Source organism: Phaseolus vulgaris, chromosome 11, assembly GCF_000499845.2.
Source record: "Phaseolus vulgaris cultivar G19833 chromosome 11, P. vulgaris v2.0, whole genome shotgun sequence".
Taxonomy (NCBI): domain Eukaryota; kingdom Viridiplantae; phylum Streptophyta; class Magnoliopsida; order Fabales; family Fabaceae; genus Phaseolus; species Phaseolus vulgaris.
In genome coordinates, this window is record NC_023749.2 from 39,809,635 (window position 1) to 39,828,568 (window position 18,934).

Consider the following 18,934-nt stretch of genomic DNA (forward strand, 5'->3'; position numbering starts at 1 on the left):
TCCCGCACCGCTCCCTTGTTGGTTTGAAGAGCCATCAACCGAGAGCAGCCACTGCGAACTCGCCTCCACCTCTTGCTCACCTCCGGGCAAAAGTTCTGCTACAAAATCCGCGTACACCTGCCCTTTGATGGATCCTATAGGCTCGTACTGGATGTCGAATTCTGACAGTTCCACTGCCCAGCGTACCATTCTTCCTGCCACATCGGGTTTCTGCAGCACTTTCTGTATAGGGAGGTTGGTCATCACCACCACCGTAAAACTGTGGAAGTAATGACGGAGCCTCCTAGCAGAGAACATCCCGTATAGGGACTCAACAGATCGGGGGACAACCGTAACTTATTAAAGGTCGACAGAAACATGACGTCTGCCGAGCTTCCTTAATCAACAAGCACTCTGTGGACCTTCCTTCCGGCTGTGACAACTGAGATGACAACGGGATCGTTGTCGTGGGGCACCACATCTCGGAGATCTCTTCTTGTGAACACAATATCTGACTCCCAGGGCTCCCCCGAGAGCCTCTCCTCGATTGAATTCACCCCCCTCGCGTATTTCTTCCGCTGGGAGGCGGTGGGTCCTCCGCCTGATAAACCTCCAGCAATGGTGTGGACCTCGCCAAGCACAGGCATCTCGTGTGCTGGCTCATCTGCCGGCGGCGGCAAGGTGGCGGTCGTTGTGGAATCTGCGACATAATCTTTCAAAAACCCAGTCCTCACCAGCTCATCTAGCTGGTAACCCAACGACAGGCAATTATCAATTTGGTGCCCGAAAGCCTCGTGGAATTCGCACCAAGAGTCTTTACGGGGCCCTAACACCTTGTCGGTCTTCGCCGGTCGCCTCAGCCTCTCAGCTATGTTGGGCACGGCGATCAAATCCTTCAACTCAACCACGAAGTTGTACCTCACCGGTCTTGCTCTTTCTCTGGCGGGGCGTTCTCCTCCTGCTGGGCCCCGGGGCTAGGGCTTTCTGGCCTCGTAGGGGCGTCTCGCCTCTGGCTTCTTTCTCCCCGTCGTGGTCTCATTGACTCTGACGGGTTGAACTCGCGCCGGTCCCCTCGGGCGTGAGGGCACGGCGCTGGTGCGCTTCACACATACCTCCCCTTCCGAAGCAATATGCTCTACTGCCCTGCGCCGTAATTCAGCGAAAGTCCTAGGGCGATTGCGGATAATGGATTCTCCGAAGGGGCCGGGGCACACGCCTTTCACAAATGCGTACACGATCATAGGCTCCTCTGTTGTGCCAACCTTCACGACCTGGGCCCCGAAGCGATTGATATACTCCTTCAGGGTCTCCCCCTGATACTGCTTCACGTCAAACAGGTCGTAGGAGACCGGCGGCGGGGCCTTGTTGGCTAAGTACTGTTCTCGGAACAATCGCGACAACTGGCGGAAAGATGTGATATGACCTTCTGGGAGGCTAATGAACCAGTCCATAGCCATCCCGGTCAGGGTGCTCATGAAGAGCTTGCACTTGGCAGCATCGGAACCGCCTATCAGGACCATCTGCGTGTGAAATGCAGCCAGGTGCGTCTCTGGGTCCTCCATCCCGGTGAAGATCACCTTGGGTCCCGCGAACGTGTTCGGGATCGCTGCGTCTAGGATCTCCTGTGAGAAAGGAGTGGAAAACTCCCTTGGTGGGGAATGGTTCTCCATCTCGTCGTGCCCAGGCCGCCTCCTATCGTTTCTCAGGCCCTGGCGCAACTCCTCATTCACACGGTGGAGCTCTTCGTTCCGCTCATGCGAGGCGTCAAGGTCTGCCTGCATGCGTTCCTGCTCCATTTTCGAATCCGCCATGTCCTGCTGCAGCCTCCTCATTATTTCCAGGACCTGCTGCATGGATAGGTCTGCTGGGGCTGCGCGTGCTGCTCTTCGTCTGGTGGGGGCCATTGTCACTCCAAACTCCTTCAGGGCTACTGTAACCTGGTAGATTTTTCTCGAACTTGTGATGGGACTGATGTTTTATATCGGCCCCACGGTGGGCGCCAAATGTTCCGTCCGGTTGACCGGGACATCTTCGTGCGCGACCTCAACCGTCAGCTAGGGACTCCTTCCCACTGGTTGCCTGTGGATTCCTGCAAAAAAGAGGAAAAAGAGGCGCCCTAGCGGCCGTGTGCACTCCGACGCTCAAGTCAGCCAGCAAGAAACACAAAAAACTGTCCACCTGAGTATTTGAGCACCGCGTATGGCACTCTGAAGGTGGTAAAGAACTGTGTATGTGTGTGTGCTGTCTCTTTCAGGCAAAAATATTCCCCAGTCACTTGTACGTAACCTTGAAGCACGAGCAAGCAACTAGAGAGTTCTCTAATAAATTTGCCGAAAGTTCCAACCCTTTTTCCAACATTCCCTGCGCTATTTAAACTACCCAAGCATTTAAAGCGCCTTAAAGCGCTTTTAATCACAAACGTAACGCGCTCATTAAAGCGTTTAATTAGAAAACGTAGCGCATTTAAGACGTTGAAACGCTTGGGAGCCATTATAGTACCTGAATGCTCGAAAGGGAAACTGTATTGAATGACTTTTAATTACCTGGCACCTGACTGAAGGGTGTTTCCATTCTGGCATGGTTGTTGTACACGTGGAGGGCCTCACGACGCCGTGACCCCATCTGGGGGCGTTTCTGCCCATCTAGGGACGTTTCTACGTTTGAGTCCTCCTGCTTGGGAGTGCTACTGCGCTAGGGGTGGCTTTTTGGGTGCCAACTCATGCCCCCAAGTATCTAGCCACTTACTTTGAGAGCGTATCTGCCTTCCTCTCGCACCCTGCACCCGGTTACCCTGGGCGTGACCTTCCTCTTGGGTCGTATCTGTCCCGAAGGCGTCTCTGGGGCGGCAGGGGTACTTCACGAGTCAGGCTGCCCTTCACTGGTACTATCACTATGGCCTTGAAGCCACCTTTTCCTTCTCTTTATCACTTTCCCGAGATATCGGGACCTGAGGCTTTCCCACGACGTCGCTCCCTCCATGGTCTTTCCTACCCATGGGTATCGGGGAACCACACCGTGATTGCCTTGTTTTTACACTGTTTGATCTGGCGACGCCCTAGTTGGGCGACACCTTCACCTGGGCGACGCCTTCACCTAGGCGACGCCTTGCCTTGGCGACGCTTCCTCTTGGCGATGCTGGCATTTGGCGTCTCTCCACCTAGGCGACGCCTTGCGTTGACTTTGACTCTTCAGCCGTTGACTTTGACCTTGATTTAGTCAACGCCCGGATACGGGACGGTACAGTTTTAGGAGGGAATTTTGAATTCTCTTAGCTTTATTTTTCAGCACCTTAGGCTATGAATAGAGGTGCTTCCTTTGTAAAATTCAGATTGGAATTAATCTAAGAAAACTCTACTCAAATTTTGAGTGAACTTTGGAGAGCTTTGAGGCTTCTTCTCTAGTCTTATCTTGATGGATCAATGGAGTCCTCAAGTGGCGGCATCACTCTCATCTAGGAGCATTCCACACTTCTAGTGGCGAGATCATCCATCCTCCTTCCATCTTCATGAGCATTTCTTCTCTCCTTCCTTTCTTCTTTGTTAATTCTTTGTTCTAAGCTTGTTGTCTTGTTTTTGGTTCGGCTGTTCTTAATTTTCCAGCACCTATGTTTTGTTCTATGCCTTTTAATTTCATTTTGTTCGGTTGAAATGTGTTCTTATGCAATTCTGTTCGGTACTTCTTAATTCTACCTCTTTTGTTTGGTTCAATTTGACTATAATTGGTTCATCCAAATGAGTTTGGGATTTGGTACTAGTTTTTGGTGAGTTCTTGTCTTAGAACAATGATCCAACTCTAAGAAAAGTGCCTCTATAATGTCCAACTCAAGGTGATTCCTAAGAAGGTCAAGAACCTTTCTCTACATGGCTAGTGGAATCACATCATTAGGTACATTGATTTGCTTTCTGCTAGTCTCATGTATGAACCTTGTCATAGCTTCAGAATCTCCAGCAAACCAATTTTCCAGGATGCCTTGGCTGCTGTTAGATTGCTCCTTGGATTTCTTCTTTATGTGTGAAGATGATGCCATTGCAAATCAGTTGTTCTCAGCACCTATTCACAAATAGACAGTTCCAACTAGAGAGAAAAATTAGCATACAATTCATATGATTAATCATAACTAATTAAAGCAATAGTGTTGAAACCTGGACAGCTTGTAACAAGAAGCGAAAGTGTGAAAAGAAATTTGAAATAAACCAGATTAATATAGGGCAGAAGACATATTTCAAAGATCACGGGTTTTGAGAGCAGAATTAAGAGAAACAGATAAAGTACAGATTTTATTCTTGTGTGGTACAACAGGTGCAGATTTTGAATGATGCAAGAATATATTGGAAACATGTTTTTGCTTAGTAAATCAAATCTGTTGCACAATCAATGTATCAAATCAGTTAGGATTTCAACACACAAATGTCATAAAACCAATGGTCAATAACCATAAAAGCAGTCAATGGTCAAGAAGATAGAGAAAAGAAATTATTTCTCTTTCCTAGTCAGGTCTGAGAATCTGTAACAGAAAAACAACACGTTAAACCACAAGATAACAAATTTAAAATTTCACTGCAGTGGACAATTTAAGCTAATGATACCTAATTCGTTTAATAGGAAGTAAAACCTATCTTTAGCAAGAGGTTTAGTAAACAGATCAGCCAATTGAAATTCAGTACCAATGAATTTAATATCACAAGTTCCATTAGCTATATGCTCTCTTAGAAAATGATGTCTAATTTCAATATGTTTAGTTCTTGAATGCATGACAGGATTCTTAGACAGATTTATAGCACTAGTGTTATCACAATTTATAGGTATCTTGTTTAAGAGAATCCCAAAGTCACTTAGCTGTTGCCTTAGCCATAATGTTTGAGCACAACAACTTCCAGCTACTATGTATTCTGCCTCTGCTGTAGAAAGTGCAACACAGGCTTGTTTCTTGCAATGCCATGAGATTAGACTTGACCCAAGCATGTGACAAGTCCCACCTGTGCTCTTCCTATCAACCTTGCAACCTGCAAAGTCAGAATCTTAAAAACCAGTCAAGTTTAAGGAAACATTGTTTGGATACCATAGTCCAACATCTTTAGTCCCTTGCAAGTATTTCAGAATCCTCTTAGTTGCATTGTAATGTGATTCCTTTGGATCAGATTGATATCTAGCACATAAGCATACAACAAACATAATGCCAGGCCTGCTAGTAGTTAAGTATAATAAAGAACCAATTAAAACCTTGTATTTTGATTGATCCACTGATTTTCCTGCACAATCCTGATCCAGCTGGCAACTTGTTGAAATAGGAGTGTTGATTGCTTTGCACTGATCCATATCAAACTTCTTAAGCAACTCCTTGCAGTACTTTGCTTGATTTATGAAGATTCCATCCTTGAGTTGTTTCACTTGTTGATGGAGATCAAATAGGGGAGGCTTTTCTTAATGTAGGAAGAGGTCATTCACCCACACATTTGAAGTTCTTCCTTCTAGTCTTTTCAAAATTAAAAGAAGACATAAAATAAAGAGAGAATCAAGCCTAAAGCCAAAGAAGTCTATAAGCTTTCAAGAATGGGCTTCATTTAAATATCTCTCTTTATAGTTTTGTACCGTCCCGTATCCGGGCGTCGACAAAGTCAAGGTCAAAGTCAACGTCGGGGTCAAAGTCAACATAAGGCGTCGCCTAGGTGAGGAAACGCCAAGTGCAAGCATCGCCGAGGCGGGGCGTCGCCAACATAAAGCGTCGCTAAGGTAAGGCGTCGCCTAGGTGAAGGCATCGCCAAGTCAAGGCGTCGCCCAGCTAGGGCGTCGCCAAGGTCAAATGTCACAAAAGCAAGGCAATCACAGTGTTGCTCCCCGATACCCATGGGTAGGAAAGACAATGGAGGGAGCGACACCGTGGGAAGGCCTCAAACCCTGATAACCTGGGGTAGCAATAAAGAGAAGAGAAAGGTGGCTTCAAGGTCATAGTAGTAGCGCCAGCAATCTGACTCGTGAAGTGCCCATGCCGCCCCAGAGACGCCCTTGGGATCGTTACGACTCATGAGAAGGGCCACGTCCGGGGGCAGCCAGGTGCAGGGTACGAGAGGAAGGTAGATACACTCTCAAAGTGAGTGACTAGAGGTTTGGGGGCATGAGTTGGCACCCAAAAAGTCACCCCTTGCGTAGGTGCACTCCTAGGTAGGAGGACTCACACGAGGAAATACCCCCAAGTGGGGTCACGGTGCTGTGAGGCCCTCCACGTGTAATAGCAGTCAAGTCAGAATAGAAACATCAGTTTGTCAGGTACAAGGTAATTAAAGCTATTTAATAGAGTTTACGTTTCGAGCGTTTAAGGTACTATTAATGCTCCAAGCGGTTTAAACGTCTTAAAGGCGTTGAACGTTTCATAATTAAAGGCGCTTTAAGACGCTTTAAATGCTGGAGTAGTTTAAATAGCGCCTCGAATGTTGGGAACGGGGTTCGAACTTTTGGCAAATTTTCCAGAGACACTCTAGTTGCTTTCTTGAGCTTTGAGGTTACGCACAAGGGACTAGGGAAAGATTTTTTGCCAGAACGAGAAATAGACACGAGAGAGAGTTTCTTTTGACCACCTTCAGAGTGCCATTCACGGTGCTCCGATACGGAGGTGCAGAGTTTTTGGTGTTTCTTGCTGGCTGACTTGAGCGTCGGAGTGCAAACGGCCGCTAGGGCGCCCTTTTGTCCTTCTTTGCAGGAATCCACAAGTGACCAGTGGGAAGGAGTCCCTAGCTGACGGGTGATGTTGCGCACAAAGACGTCCCAGGTCAACCGGCCGGAACATTTGGCGCCCACCGTGGGGCCGATATAAAACATCAGTCCCATCGCAAGTTTGAGGAGACCTATCAAGCCACCATAACGTTGGCGGAAGTTTGAGGAAATAGGGAAAGATGAGGGCCACCACTAGACAAGGTTCCGCACGCGCTGCGAGTGAGGAAATGTCCATGCAGTAGGTCATGGAGATAATGCGAGGGTTGCAGGATGATATGGCGGAGTCAAAGATGGAACAAGAACGCATGCAGGCGGATCTCGAAGCCTCCCATGCGAGGAACGAAGAGCTCCGTCGTGTAAATGAGGAGTTGCGCCGGGGTTTGAGGAACAACCAGGGGCAACGTGAACAAGATGAGATGGAGCATCTCACCCCACCAAGGGAGTTTTCCACTCCCTTCTCGCAGGAGATCCTAGATGCAGTGATCCCCAACACGTTCGCAGGGCCCAAGGCAATTTTCACCGGGATGGAGGATCCTGAGGCGCATCTCACGGCGTTCCACACGCAGATGGTGTTAGTAGGCGGCTCCGACGCCGCAAGATGCAAGCTCTTCATGAGCACCTTGACAGGGATGGCGATGGATTGGTTTATCAGCCTTCCTAACGGCCATATCACCTCCTTTCAGCAGTTGTCACAGCTGTTCAGAGAGCAATACCTGGTAAACAGGGCCCCGCCGCCAGTTTCCTACGACTTGTTTGATGTAAAACAATATCAAGGGGAGACCTTGAAGGAGTACATCAACCGTTTCGGGGCCCAAGTGGTAAAAGTTGGTACGTCGAAGGAGCCTATGATTGTGTATGCCTTCAGGAAAGGTGTGTGTCCCGGCCCTTTTTGCGAATCTATTATTCGCAATCGCCCAAGGACCTTTGCTGAAATACGGCGTCGGGCGGTGGAACATATCGCCTCCGAAGGAGAGGCGTGCGAGAAGCGCACCACCGTCGTACCCTCACGCCCAAGAGCGCAGACGCGGGCTCAACCCGTCCGGGTCAACGAGACCACAACGAGAAGAAAGAAACCAGAGGGGAGACGCCTCAATGAAACCAGAAAACCCCAGCCCCGGGCTCCAGCAGGAGGCGATCGCCCGGCCAGGGAAAGGGCAAGGCCGGCGAGGTACAGCTTTGTGGTGGAGTTAAAGGATCTGATCGTCGTGCCTAATATAGCTGAAAGATTGAGGCGACCGGCGAAGACCGACAAGGTGCTGGGGCCTCGCAAGGACTATTGTGTGAGTTCCACGAAGCTTTCGGTCATCACATCGATAACTACCTGTCGCTGGGATACCAGCTAGATGAGTTGGTGAGAAGCGGGTTTCTGAAGGATTATGTCGCAGAACCCGCCACAACCGCCGCCCTGTCGGCGCCAGCGGAAGAGCAAGCGCACGAGATGCCTGTCCTCGGCGAGGTTCATACCATTGCTGGAGGCTTTTATGGCGGAGGACCCACCGCCTCCCAGCGAAAGAATGCGAAGGGGGCAACTCAATTGAAGAAAGGATCTCAGGTGATTCGTGGGAGTCGGACCTCGTGTTCACGAGGGCGGATCTGCGGGACGTGGGGCCGCACGACAACGACCCCGTGGTCATTTCAGTTGTCACGGCGGGCCGAAAGGTGCACAGGGTTCTTGTCGACCAAGGAAGCTCTGCAGATGTCATGTTCTGGTTGACATTCAACAAGTTGCAGCTGTCTCCTGACCTCTTGAGGCCCTACACAGGGTGCTTATATGGTTTCGCAGATAACCAGGTGGAAGTCTGAGGCTACTTGGAGTTGAGGACTACGTTCACAGATGGAGAGGCCTCGCTTATCGAAAGCATCCGGTACTTGGTCGTAAACGCCAACTCCGCCTACAACATCTTGTTGGGCATACCGGTGTTGAATAGGCTGAATGCAGTAGCCTCCACGCGCCATATGAAGATGAAGCTGCCAGACCTCAGTGGCAAGGTAATCGTTATCAAGTCGGATCAGGAGAAGGCGCGAAAATGTTATGAGGATAGCCTGAAAACGAAGAGAGGCGTGTTCAAGGTGTTTGAGCGTCCGCCAAGTGCAGACACGACGATGATTGAGGCGACGCCCGTTGGGTCAACGCCTGGCGAGGCCACATCCATGAGGGCGACGCCCGAGGCAGATGCGCACATGGAGGAGGAGTTTGACGACACATCGCCCGTAGAAGAGGCGGCGTCCATTAAGGAAAATAGCGGCGATCAGCAGGAGGCTAACGTGGTGGAAAGGGAGATTGGCGGCAAAACGTTTAAGCTGGGACGTTTGCTGAGCCAAGAAGAACAAGATGAGGTGGCAGGGGTGATCTCACGTCATTTAGATGCTTTCGCATGGTCCGCCTCGGATATGCCCGGCATCGACCCTGATTTCCTATGCCATCATCTTAGAATGGATGCCATGGTCCGCCCCGTGCGTCAAAGAAGGAGAAAGTTTAATGAAGAGAGGCAGCTTGTGGTAAGGGAAGAGACGCAGAAGCTGTTGAGTGCGGGTCACATCAGGGAGATTCAATACCTTGAATGGCTGGCCAACGTCGTCCTGGTGAAGAAGGCGTATGGGAAGTGGAGGATGTGCGTGAACTTCACTGACTTGAATAAAGCGTGCCTGAAGGACTCGTACCCACTGCCCAGCATCGACGTGCTGGTGGACAGTGCCTCCGGTTGCAAGATACTTAGCTTCTTGGATGCATTCTCGGGATACAACCAGATCAAAATGCACCCGAGAGACGAGAGTAAAACTGCGTTCATGACGGAGACCAGCAGTTACTGTTACAAGGTGATGCCTTTTGGGCTAAAAAACGTAGGCGCCACCTACCAAAGGCTGATGGACAAGGTCCTAGCACCCATGTTAGCAAGGAATGTGTATGCCTACGTGGATGATATGGTAGTGGCGTCGAAGGATAGGATGCAGCATGTGGTGGACCTAGAGGAGTTGTTTGTCACCATCTCTAAGTACCGCCTCAAGCTAAACCCCGAGAAATGTGTCTTCGGGGTGGAGGCGGTAAGTTCCTAGGTTTCATGCTCACGGAGAGGGGAATAGAGGTGAACCCCGATAAATGCGCAGCAATCATCGCCATGCGAAGCCCGACGTCAATAAAGGAAGTGCAGCAGCTGACGGGGCGGATGGCAGCGCTCTCAAGGTTTGTTTCTGCCGGAGGAGAGAAGGGGCATCCATATTTCCACTGCCTTAAGAGAAATAGTCGTTTTGCATGGACTGATGAATGCGAAGCGGCTTTCATCAAGTTGAAAAAATACCTGGCGACGCCACCGGTCCTCTCCAAACCAATAGCAGGCATGCCCCTCCGGCTCTACTTCGCGGTAAAAGAGCGAGCTATCAGCTCTGTGCTGGTCCAGGAGCAGGACCAGATTCAAAAGCCCATCTATTTTGTGAGCAAAGCTTTACAAGGCGCAGAGATGAGATACCAGTCGCTGGAGAAGGCGGCGCTGGCCGTGATATTTTCGGCCAGGAGGCTCCGCCATTACTTCCACAACTTTACAGTGGTGGTGATGACGAACCTCCCTATACAGAAGGTGTTGCAGAAGCCTGATGTAGCTGGAAGAATGGTGCGCTGGGCGGTAGAGTTGTCGGAGTTTGACATCCAGTATGAGCCCAGAGGATCCATCAAAGGGCAGGTGTACGCAAATTTTGTGGCAGAACTCTCGCCCAGAGGTGAACAAGAGGTGGAGGCGGGCTCACAGTGGTTGCTCTCGGTTGATGGCTCCTCCAACCAGCAAGGAAGTGGTGCGGGGATAGTCTTGGAGGGACCCAATGGTGTGCTGATTGAGCAGGCTCTGCGCTTCACATTTAAGGCAAGTAATAATCAAGCTTAATACGAAGCCCTGATTGCAGGAATGCTCCTGGCTAAAGAGATGGGCGCGCAGAACCTCTTGGTGAAAAGTGATTCCCAGTTGATTACTGGGCAAGTATCGGGTGAGTTCCAAGCGAAAGACCCACAGATGGCGGCATATTTGAGGTACGTCCAATTGCTGAAGGGAGCCTTTAGCGCTCTTGAGTTAATACATGTCCCACGAGAACAAAATGCCAGAGCTGACCTGCTAGCCAAGCTGGCCAGCTCAGGCAAGGGGGGCAGGCAGAGGACAGTAATCCAACAGACGCTTAAAGCTCCGAGGAAATTCATAGAAGACAACAGGATGGGAGTCCTCCGTATTAGCACGGTTTATACTGGTTCACTCATAAAGAGCTACATCCAGTTTCACCTCACTCCAAGGTGAATTCCACTAAAAACCAATTCCAAACAATTACAACACAACAGTTCTTGAAACCTACAAGAACAATACCAACAAAGCTGAAAAATCCTATTTCAGCACACCTTGCACTCCAAGAAACCCTATCAAAGAGTGTCTAACACTTACACCTTTACAAACAAGAATAAAGGAAAGATAACACCTTAAAAGAAGATGCAAGAACTCAAAACCAGTAGTTCAATTGTTGCAGAACTGCACCAACACCTTCACCAAGATCAAAGTTCTCCTATAACAAGCACACTTGAAGATCACTTTGGAAAACCTTTCAAAAACTCAATTCAATCCTTCTTCTCATACAGAAAGTGTTTAATCTCTGTCAAAATCGTGATTGCTCAACAACCTTTCATGTGAGAGAAGTTTTTCTTTATATAGAAAACATTTTCTAACTACTTTTCAAAAACCAGTTGAAAAGCTGTTATGAAAACAACAGATTCAGTTTAAACTAAACAAATTTATTTTAGGAAAACTGCCAACTCAACTAACTGAAATAACTGACTAAGTTGTACCTTTGATGCCCTAACCAACTTTCGAAAAGCCTTTCAGCAAACCAAAAATAAACCTATGCTTTTACAGAGAAACATATTTATTTTTGTGCAGTATCCTGTTTTTTGAGAAAACTCTAAAAAGATTTTTGGAAAAACTTTTGACCACTTCCACTGCTTGATCTAAGCTTGACTAGGCATCTAGGACAGGTTATGTAGCAAAAGGCAACCTTAAACATACACAAGCCTAAATACAAGATCATCTAAACCCATTACAATCTTCAAACCAAACTAGCTATTTTCCTACATCAAACACACTAAGACTAGGTAGAGAAGAAGTTTCATCCATATTCAACAATTTATACCAGTTCACAAATATAAAACTAAAATTAAAGAGCTTAAGGATAGAGAAAATGCACACAGAGGTTTATACTGGTTCACTCTTAACCAAGAGCTACCTCCAGTCTTCCCAGAAAGCACTGGGGAATCCACTAAGCAATCAACCCTAGATTACTTACAGCACCACCAAAGAAGTGACCTTGATCCCCTTAAGACACACACTTCCTTTGGCTTCAACACAACACCACTAAGAATGCTGATCTTGACAACCTCAAGAACACACAACACTTCTCAGCTATAGACACAAAGTTTCTTTCAAAGTACAAAGGATTACACTTGTTACAGAAAAGATCTAAAATCAATACAAGATGAAAATCCTATATCACACTCTCTTTGATCCAACAATCTCTAACTCTTTCAAAAGCAAAAACAGTGAAAAACTCAAATTTGTTTTTCTGTGATTAAATCTCAATTGTTTGTTACACAATCTTAACAAACTATTTATTGCTTTCAAAGACTGGTCAAAGCATTTAAAACTGGAGCGTATTCAGTTATAAAATCATTTAATGCTCAGTCAAAGCACAAAAATGTTTTCTGTTAGGGTCCCAAAACAAACAATCAGTTGTTTTGGTTTGACAGCAAGTCAACCATCAAAAACAGTTTTCAACAGGTTTTTTTTCACTTAGTTTGAAAAACACTTTTCAATTAAAAGGTTTGAGAATGCTTATGCTTTGGATTCAATCAAGAGTGGATTTACACATAAAATCTACCCCAGATCCTATCTAAAGACAGCTCAGCAACAACAAGCACATCCAGCCTTTCATCAATCTTCAAAGGGTTCAGATTCTTCAAAGCTTGAACACACTTGATTCAACACTTAATTCACAATTTCGTGCATAGATTTCTGAGTTACCGACTTGTGAATTGGGTTCCATTGTCTGACACCAAGTGCCTGGGAACGCCAAATCGACATACGACATTCTTCCATACGAAATGTTGGATTTTGTGGGTGGTTATTTGGGCAACCGGCTTAGCTTCAATCCACTTGGTGAAATATTTTATGAGGACAATAAGATACTTCATTTGACGTAGGGCCAAAGGGAATGGACCCAAAATATCAATTCCCTATGTATGGAAAGGTCGTGGACTAGAGATAGAACGTAGCTCCTTTGGGCGCACATGGCTTCAATTGACATGCCTTTAACATTGTTCGCATCTTTTAACATACTTCATACAATCCTCCCTCATCGTCTATCAATAATACCCTACTCAAATGGCTTTTAGAGAGAGAGCTCGTCCGTCGATGTGACTGCCACAGATGCCTTCGTGTAGTTCGGACATTATGCATATGCATTGGTCTCCACTTATGCAAGTGAGAAGTGGGTGGGTATAACCATATCGAAGGAGGTGACGATCCACCAGGATGTACTGGCTCACATTCTTCTTGACGATCTTGATCTCCGTAGGCTTAGAGGGCATCCGCAAGATACCGAATATACGGTGTTAGCCAAGTTTTTTCCGAGCTGATATGCATGACTTCGAGTTTGTCCTCCTCGAGTAGCTCTCGGATGGTCGTCCTTGGTGACCTTAGGGTTTCCTGGATAACAGATTGAGAGTTTGTTCTCTGGGGACATGAACAAGGTCGAAAGTAGAGAAAACACCTTTTAACATCTTAACATACCCGAGGTAAGAAGCTAATTGTGGATCTTTTGCTTGGTATTCAACGGATAACTTCCCTGTTATGAGTAGTGAATCGTTCTTTGCTAGCAAATGACGAGCTCCTAGTTCCTTTGCCAACAACATTCCCGCTATTAGGGCATTTGCCTTAATTCCCCTTTCAGTTACTAGGAAACCGAGGAACTTTCCTGCTTGTACACTGAAAACACATTTTTCGGAATTAAGCTTTAAGTTATGTCTTCCTATCGCAAAAAGCTTTTCTAGGTCGGATATATGCCCATATGCTTTCATTGAAGTGACTACCATGTCGTTCACATATGCTTGGACATTCTGTCCGAGCATTGGTAGCAGAATTCAGTTCATGAGCCTCTGTTAGGTTGCACCCGCATTCTTTAATCCGAAAGGCATGAATTTGGTTGTATCTCGAAAAGGCATCCAAGAAGCTTAGTAAAGGAATCCCAAGGTGCAGGGATCCTTAGGGCAGGCTTTATTTTGATTGGTGAAATCAACGCACATTCTACACTTCCCACTTGGCTTTTTTACCATGACAATGTTTGCCAACCACTCAGTGTATTGGATTTCCCTTATGTGGCCAGTTGTGAGGTGTTTTGAGTCTCCTCTCGCATGACAAGACGCTTCTCCTCATTGAATTTTCTTCGCTTCTGAACAATGGGTTTGGCCTTCTCGTCTATGGTGAGACGGTGAGACAAGAAATCAGGATCAATTCCAGGCATGTCGGTGAACGACCATGCGAAGGCATTCATGTTTTTTGAAATGACTTCGACAATTATATCCTCCAACTCCTTACAAAGTGAGGCTCCGAGCTTCAATTTCTTATCATTTATCTCCAATTTTCGAATTTCCCCAGCAGGTCCGAGTTACCTTTCGTTGCAGGGGTCAGCCTCTATTTCCACACCTGGTCCTCTCGTTTGGGTGATAATTGTGTAGGTGCCCCTACGATTTCTTAGACTATTTTCGTAACATTTGTGTGCCATTTTTTTGATCTACTTTCATTGTAATTAGCTTTCCTTCGAGTGAAGGCAGCTTTAGCTTCATGTGGGTAGTGGAGGCTACCATGCCCAACCTATTTAATGAAGGTCGCCCTAAAAGAAAATTATAAGTAGAAGGTGTTAGAATGGATGGCTTTAAACACGAGGGGGGGTGAATTGTTTAAAGAGGATTTTCGCAAACTTTTAAGTCAAGAATGAAATTTCTTCAAGAAACAATTGATAAAGAATTCAGTTTGCCAAAACAATAAGCAAAAACAACAGCACCAGAAAAACAATCGGTTGTTTCGCAGAAACAATCGGTTGTTTATACCAGCAAACAAATATCACACTGAATTTAAAGAGATTAAGGATAGAGAGAATGCACACAGATGTTTATATTGGTTCACTCTAAACCCATAGCTACTTCCAGTCTTCTCAGAAACCACTGAGGAATTCCACTAAGCAATCACACCTAGATCACTTAGACCACAACCAAGAAAGTGACATTGATCCCCTCAAGACACACACTTCTCTTGGCCAACACACCAACACTAAGAATGCTGATCTTGATCCCCTCAAGAACACACAACACTTCTCAGCAAACACACAAACGAAACTTGTTCAATAGAGTACAAGGATTACACTTGTTACAGAAGCAAATATGAAATCAATACAAGCAGAAATCTTATTCCACACACTTTGATCAATCTCAATCTCTAAGCAATCTCAACTCTTTGAAAAACTCAAAACCTCTATATTCTTAAAACTCAAATATGTTTTTTCTGAATATATGAAAGATGATGTTTGTTATCAAATCTTAACAAACTTATTAATTGCATTTAAAGACTGAAGCGTAATCAGTTAAAACATTTAAAGCTCAGTCAAACATAAAACAGTTTTTCTGTTATGGTACCAAAACAAACAATAGGTTGTTTCCATGAATCAATTGGTTGTTTTGGTTCTAATAGCTCAACCATTTGAAAAACTGTTTTCAATCATTTCTAAAAACTTCGAAGTATAAAACAATCGGTTGTTTCGACAAAACAATCGGTTGTTTTTAACTTAGTTTGAAAAACACTTTTCTTTTAAAAAGATTGAGAATGCCTATGCTTTGGATTCAATCAAAGAGTGGATTACAAAACTCAAACTACCCCAGAACCTATCTAGGACAGCACAGCAACAACAAGCACAACCAAGCCTTCAACATCCTTCAAAGGGTTTTGATGTGATTCCAATAGCATAGAAGAATGATTTTTGACATTCTTAGGAATCATCTTGAATTGGATATGAGATAGGCACTTTATCAAAGAATTGGATCAATGTTCTATGAACAAGAACTCACCAAAACTAGTACTAAAACCCAAACTCATTTGGAAGTTCCACATATTGTCAAATTGAACCGATTGAATTGGAAGAAAAGGCAAAGGCACCGATTAAACAACACAAAAACAAAAATACACCGAACAAAAGACTAGAATTGAAGAAGAAAAGATGAAGAACAACAAAGAAACAAAAGCACCGAAGCAAAAATAATAAGAACTGAAAATACCGAACGGAAATTCAAGAGAAGCAAGCTAAGACATGAAAAAATGAAAGAGAAGGAAGGAAGGAGAAGAGAAAGCTCATGAAGATGGAGGAATGGTTGGATGATCACACCACTAGGAGGATGGAGACTCCAAGATAAGTGTGCAAGCCGCCACTTGAGGTAACCATTGAACTCTTAATATAAGACTAATGAGGAAGGCACAAAGCTCTCCAATGCTCTCTAAAAAATTGAGTATAGTTTCTCTAATCAAAATTCAAATCTGAATTGTACAAGCTAAGCACCTTTATTTATAGCCTAGAGGTGCTGAAAAATAGGTGGGAAATTTCAAATAAAACTCATTTGAAATTCCCACCAAAAACAAGTCACATGGGAGGTGTGACCTTTTTCTACTATGACACCTCCTAAAAACTACACCTACACCACTCTCCTAAGTCACATGGACAATGTGACTTTATTTTACATTTTCACACTCCTTTATTTAATAACCACACCTCCTAAAACTATACAAGAGTATTTCAAAGCTTGGCCTTGCCCCCTCATGGGATGGACTTGGGCTCTTTGGGCTTTGGCCTTCTTGGGCTTGGGCTTGGGCTTTGGGTTTGGGCCTCATCTTTACTTATGTCTTCTTTTAATTTTGAGAAGACTAGAAGGAAGAACTTCAAATGTGAGGGTGGATGTCCTCTTCCTCCATTAATAAAAGCCTCCTTTATTTGATTCTCATCAGGTTTGGATTCTTGTTGGAGAGAATTCGTCCACGAATTCTGAATCCCTGCATATAACAAAGTCAGTTTAGTTTTACAATTAAAAGTGGAAGAAAAATGTAAACATGACTTAGCATTTGTAAACAATGGGATTTCAGAAAAGGAGGTTCTATAAATCGACCAAGTTGGAAAAATTTTTTTGGGAATGATGTGATGTTTTGGAAAAAGACCTCTTAAATGGTGACAACCATTAGGAGGTATGTGTTGAAGATGGATGAAGCCTCTTCTCTACCTAGTGTTGTGTGTGTTTGATGTAGAAAATAGCTAGTTTGCCTTGAAGTTTGTAATAGGTTTAGATGATCTTGTATGTAGGCCTGTAATTGTGTGAGGTTGCCTTTTGCTACATGATCTATCCTAGATGCCTAACCAAGCCTAGATCAAGCACATGATGTGGTTAAATGGTTTTTGAAAAGCTTTTAAAAGTGCTCTTTAAAGATTTAAATCAGTACAAAAATAAATCTGTTTTATGGAGAAAGAATCGATTTATTTCTTCTCTGTTAAAAGGCTTTTCTAAAATTTTGTTAGGGCATCACAGGTAAAGCTTAGTTCGTTATTTCAGTTAAGCTGAGCTGGCCTGTTTGTTATCTTTTAATCTGTTTCTCTGTGAAAGAACAGGTTTATTCTTTGGTCAGGGCACCAAAGGTACAACTCAGACAGTTATTTCAGTTAGCTGAGTTGGCAGTTTTCACAAAATAAATCTGTTAAGTTTAAAACTGAATCTGTTGTTTTCATAACAGCTTTTCAACTGTTTTTTGAAAAGAAGTTTGAAACTATTTTCTATATAAAGAAAAGCCTCTCTCTCATGAAAGGATGCTGAGCAATTACGTTTTTGACAGAGATCAAACCTTTTCTATGTGAGAAGAAGGATTGAAAGGTTTTTGAAAGGTTTTCCTAAGGAATTTTCAAGTGTGCTTGTTCTAGGAAACCTTTGGTCTTGGTGAAGGTGCTGGTGCAGTTCTGCAGCAAATTGAACTACTGGTTTTGAGTTCTTGCATCTTCTTTTCAGGTGTAATCTTTCCTTTATTCTGGTTTGTAAAGGTGTTAGTGTTAGTCACTCCTTGATAGGGTTTCTTGGAGTGCAAGGTGTGCTGAAATAGGGTTTTTTAGCATTGGTTGTATTGTTCTTGTAGTGTTCAAGAACTGCTGTGTTTGTAAGTGATTGGTACTGTTTTTAGTTGATTCCACCTTGGGGTAAGGTAAGATTGGACGTAGCTCTGTATGAGTGAACCAGTATAAAAACTTGCGTGCCTTTTTCTTCTCATCCCTGCACTCATTTCTGGTTTTGATTAATTCTGTCAAGAACTAAATCTGTTCTTTTGAAATTGAATCTGTTAATTCTGGGTTTAAGTAAAAACTGTTCTTCCTAATTTGTTAAAGCTCTCTAATCACAAACAAGGTTGTTGTATATGTGTTTTAAGTGATCTGTGAACAAACAGTCTATTCATTAAAATCTGAGAAAGAGTCATTCTCCTTAAAACCTTGTGTTGAGTGAATTTGTTTTATTTCTAAGCATAGCTGTATCGTTCATCCTCATAATATCCAGCTGATCTGATTCTGTTATAATCCTTTGTTGATCACAATTTTATATTGAACAAATTCAAATTGTGCTAGACTGTTCTGAAGAATCAATGTGTTTCATGTAAAAACAATCTGTTCTTTTTGCCTCTGATATACTGAAAATTGTGTGTTCTTGCGAAAATTTTATAAGCTCAATTCACCCCTCCCCTCTTGAACTTAGACACTAATAGACCCAACAGTATGAACAAATCATCTCTAACATTTTTTAACCAAGATGGTGGTGAAATAGGAACCTTGGGTAATGAAAAAGATAAGGAAGGAAAACACCTTGGAGGTGAAAGGATTAAGACCCATGTCAACTTGGCCTTCTTTGTCTTTTTCTTTTTTACTTGTGGTAGGTGGGTGAGTTAGGTCTTGTTTTACCTTGTTGATCTTTAAGATTTGCTTTTGTGGACAATGAAGAGCTATGTTCCCAAAACCTAAACATTTAAAACATTTGATATTTGAAGTTTTGGTAGGTGACTTAGGAGTAGAAGGATTTGTAGTAGAAACTTTTTTTGGAAACATGGTTTGTTTGGAAAAATTGGAGGGAGAATTTTGAGTAGAAATTTTGTTGACATCCTTCCTA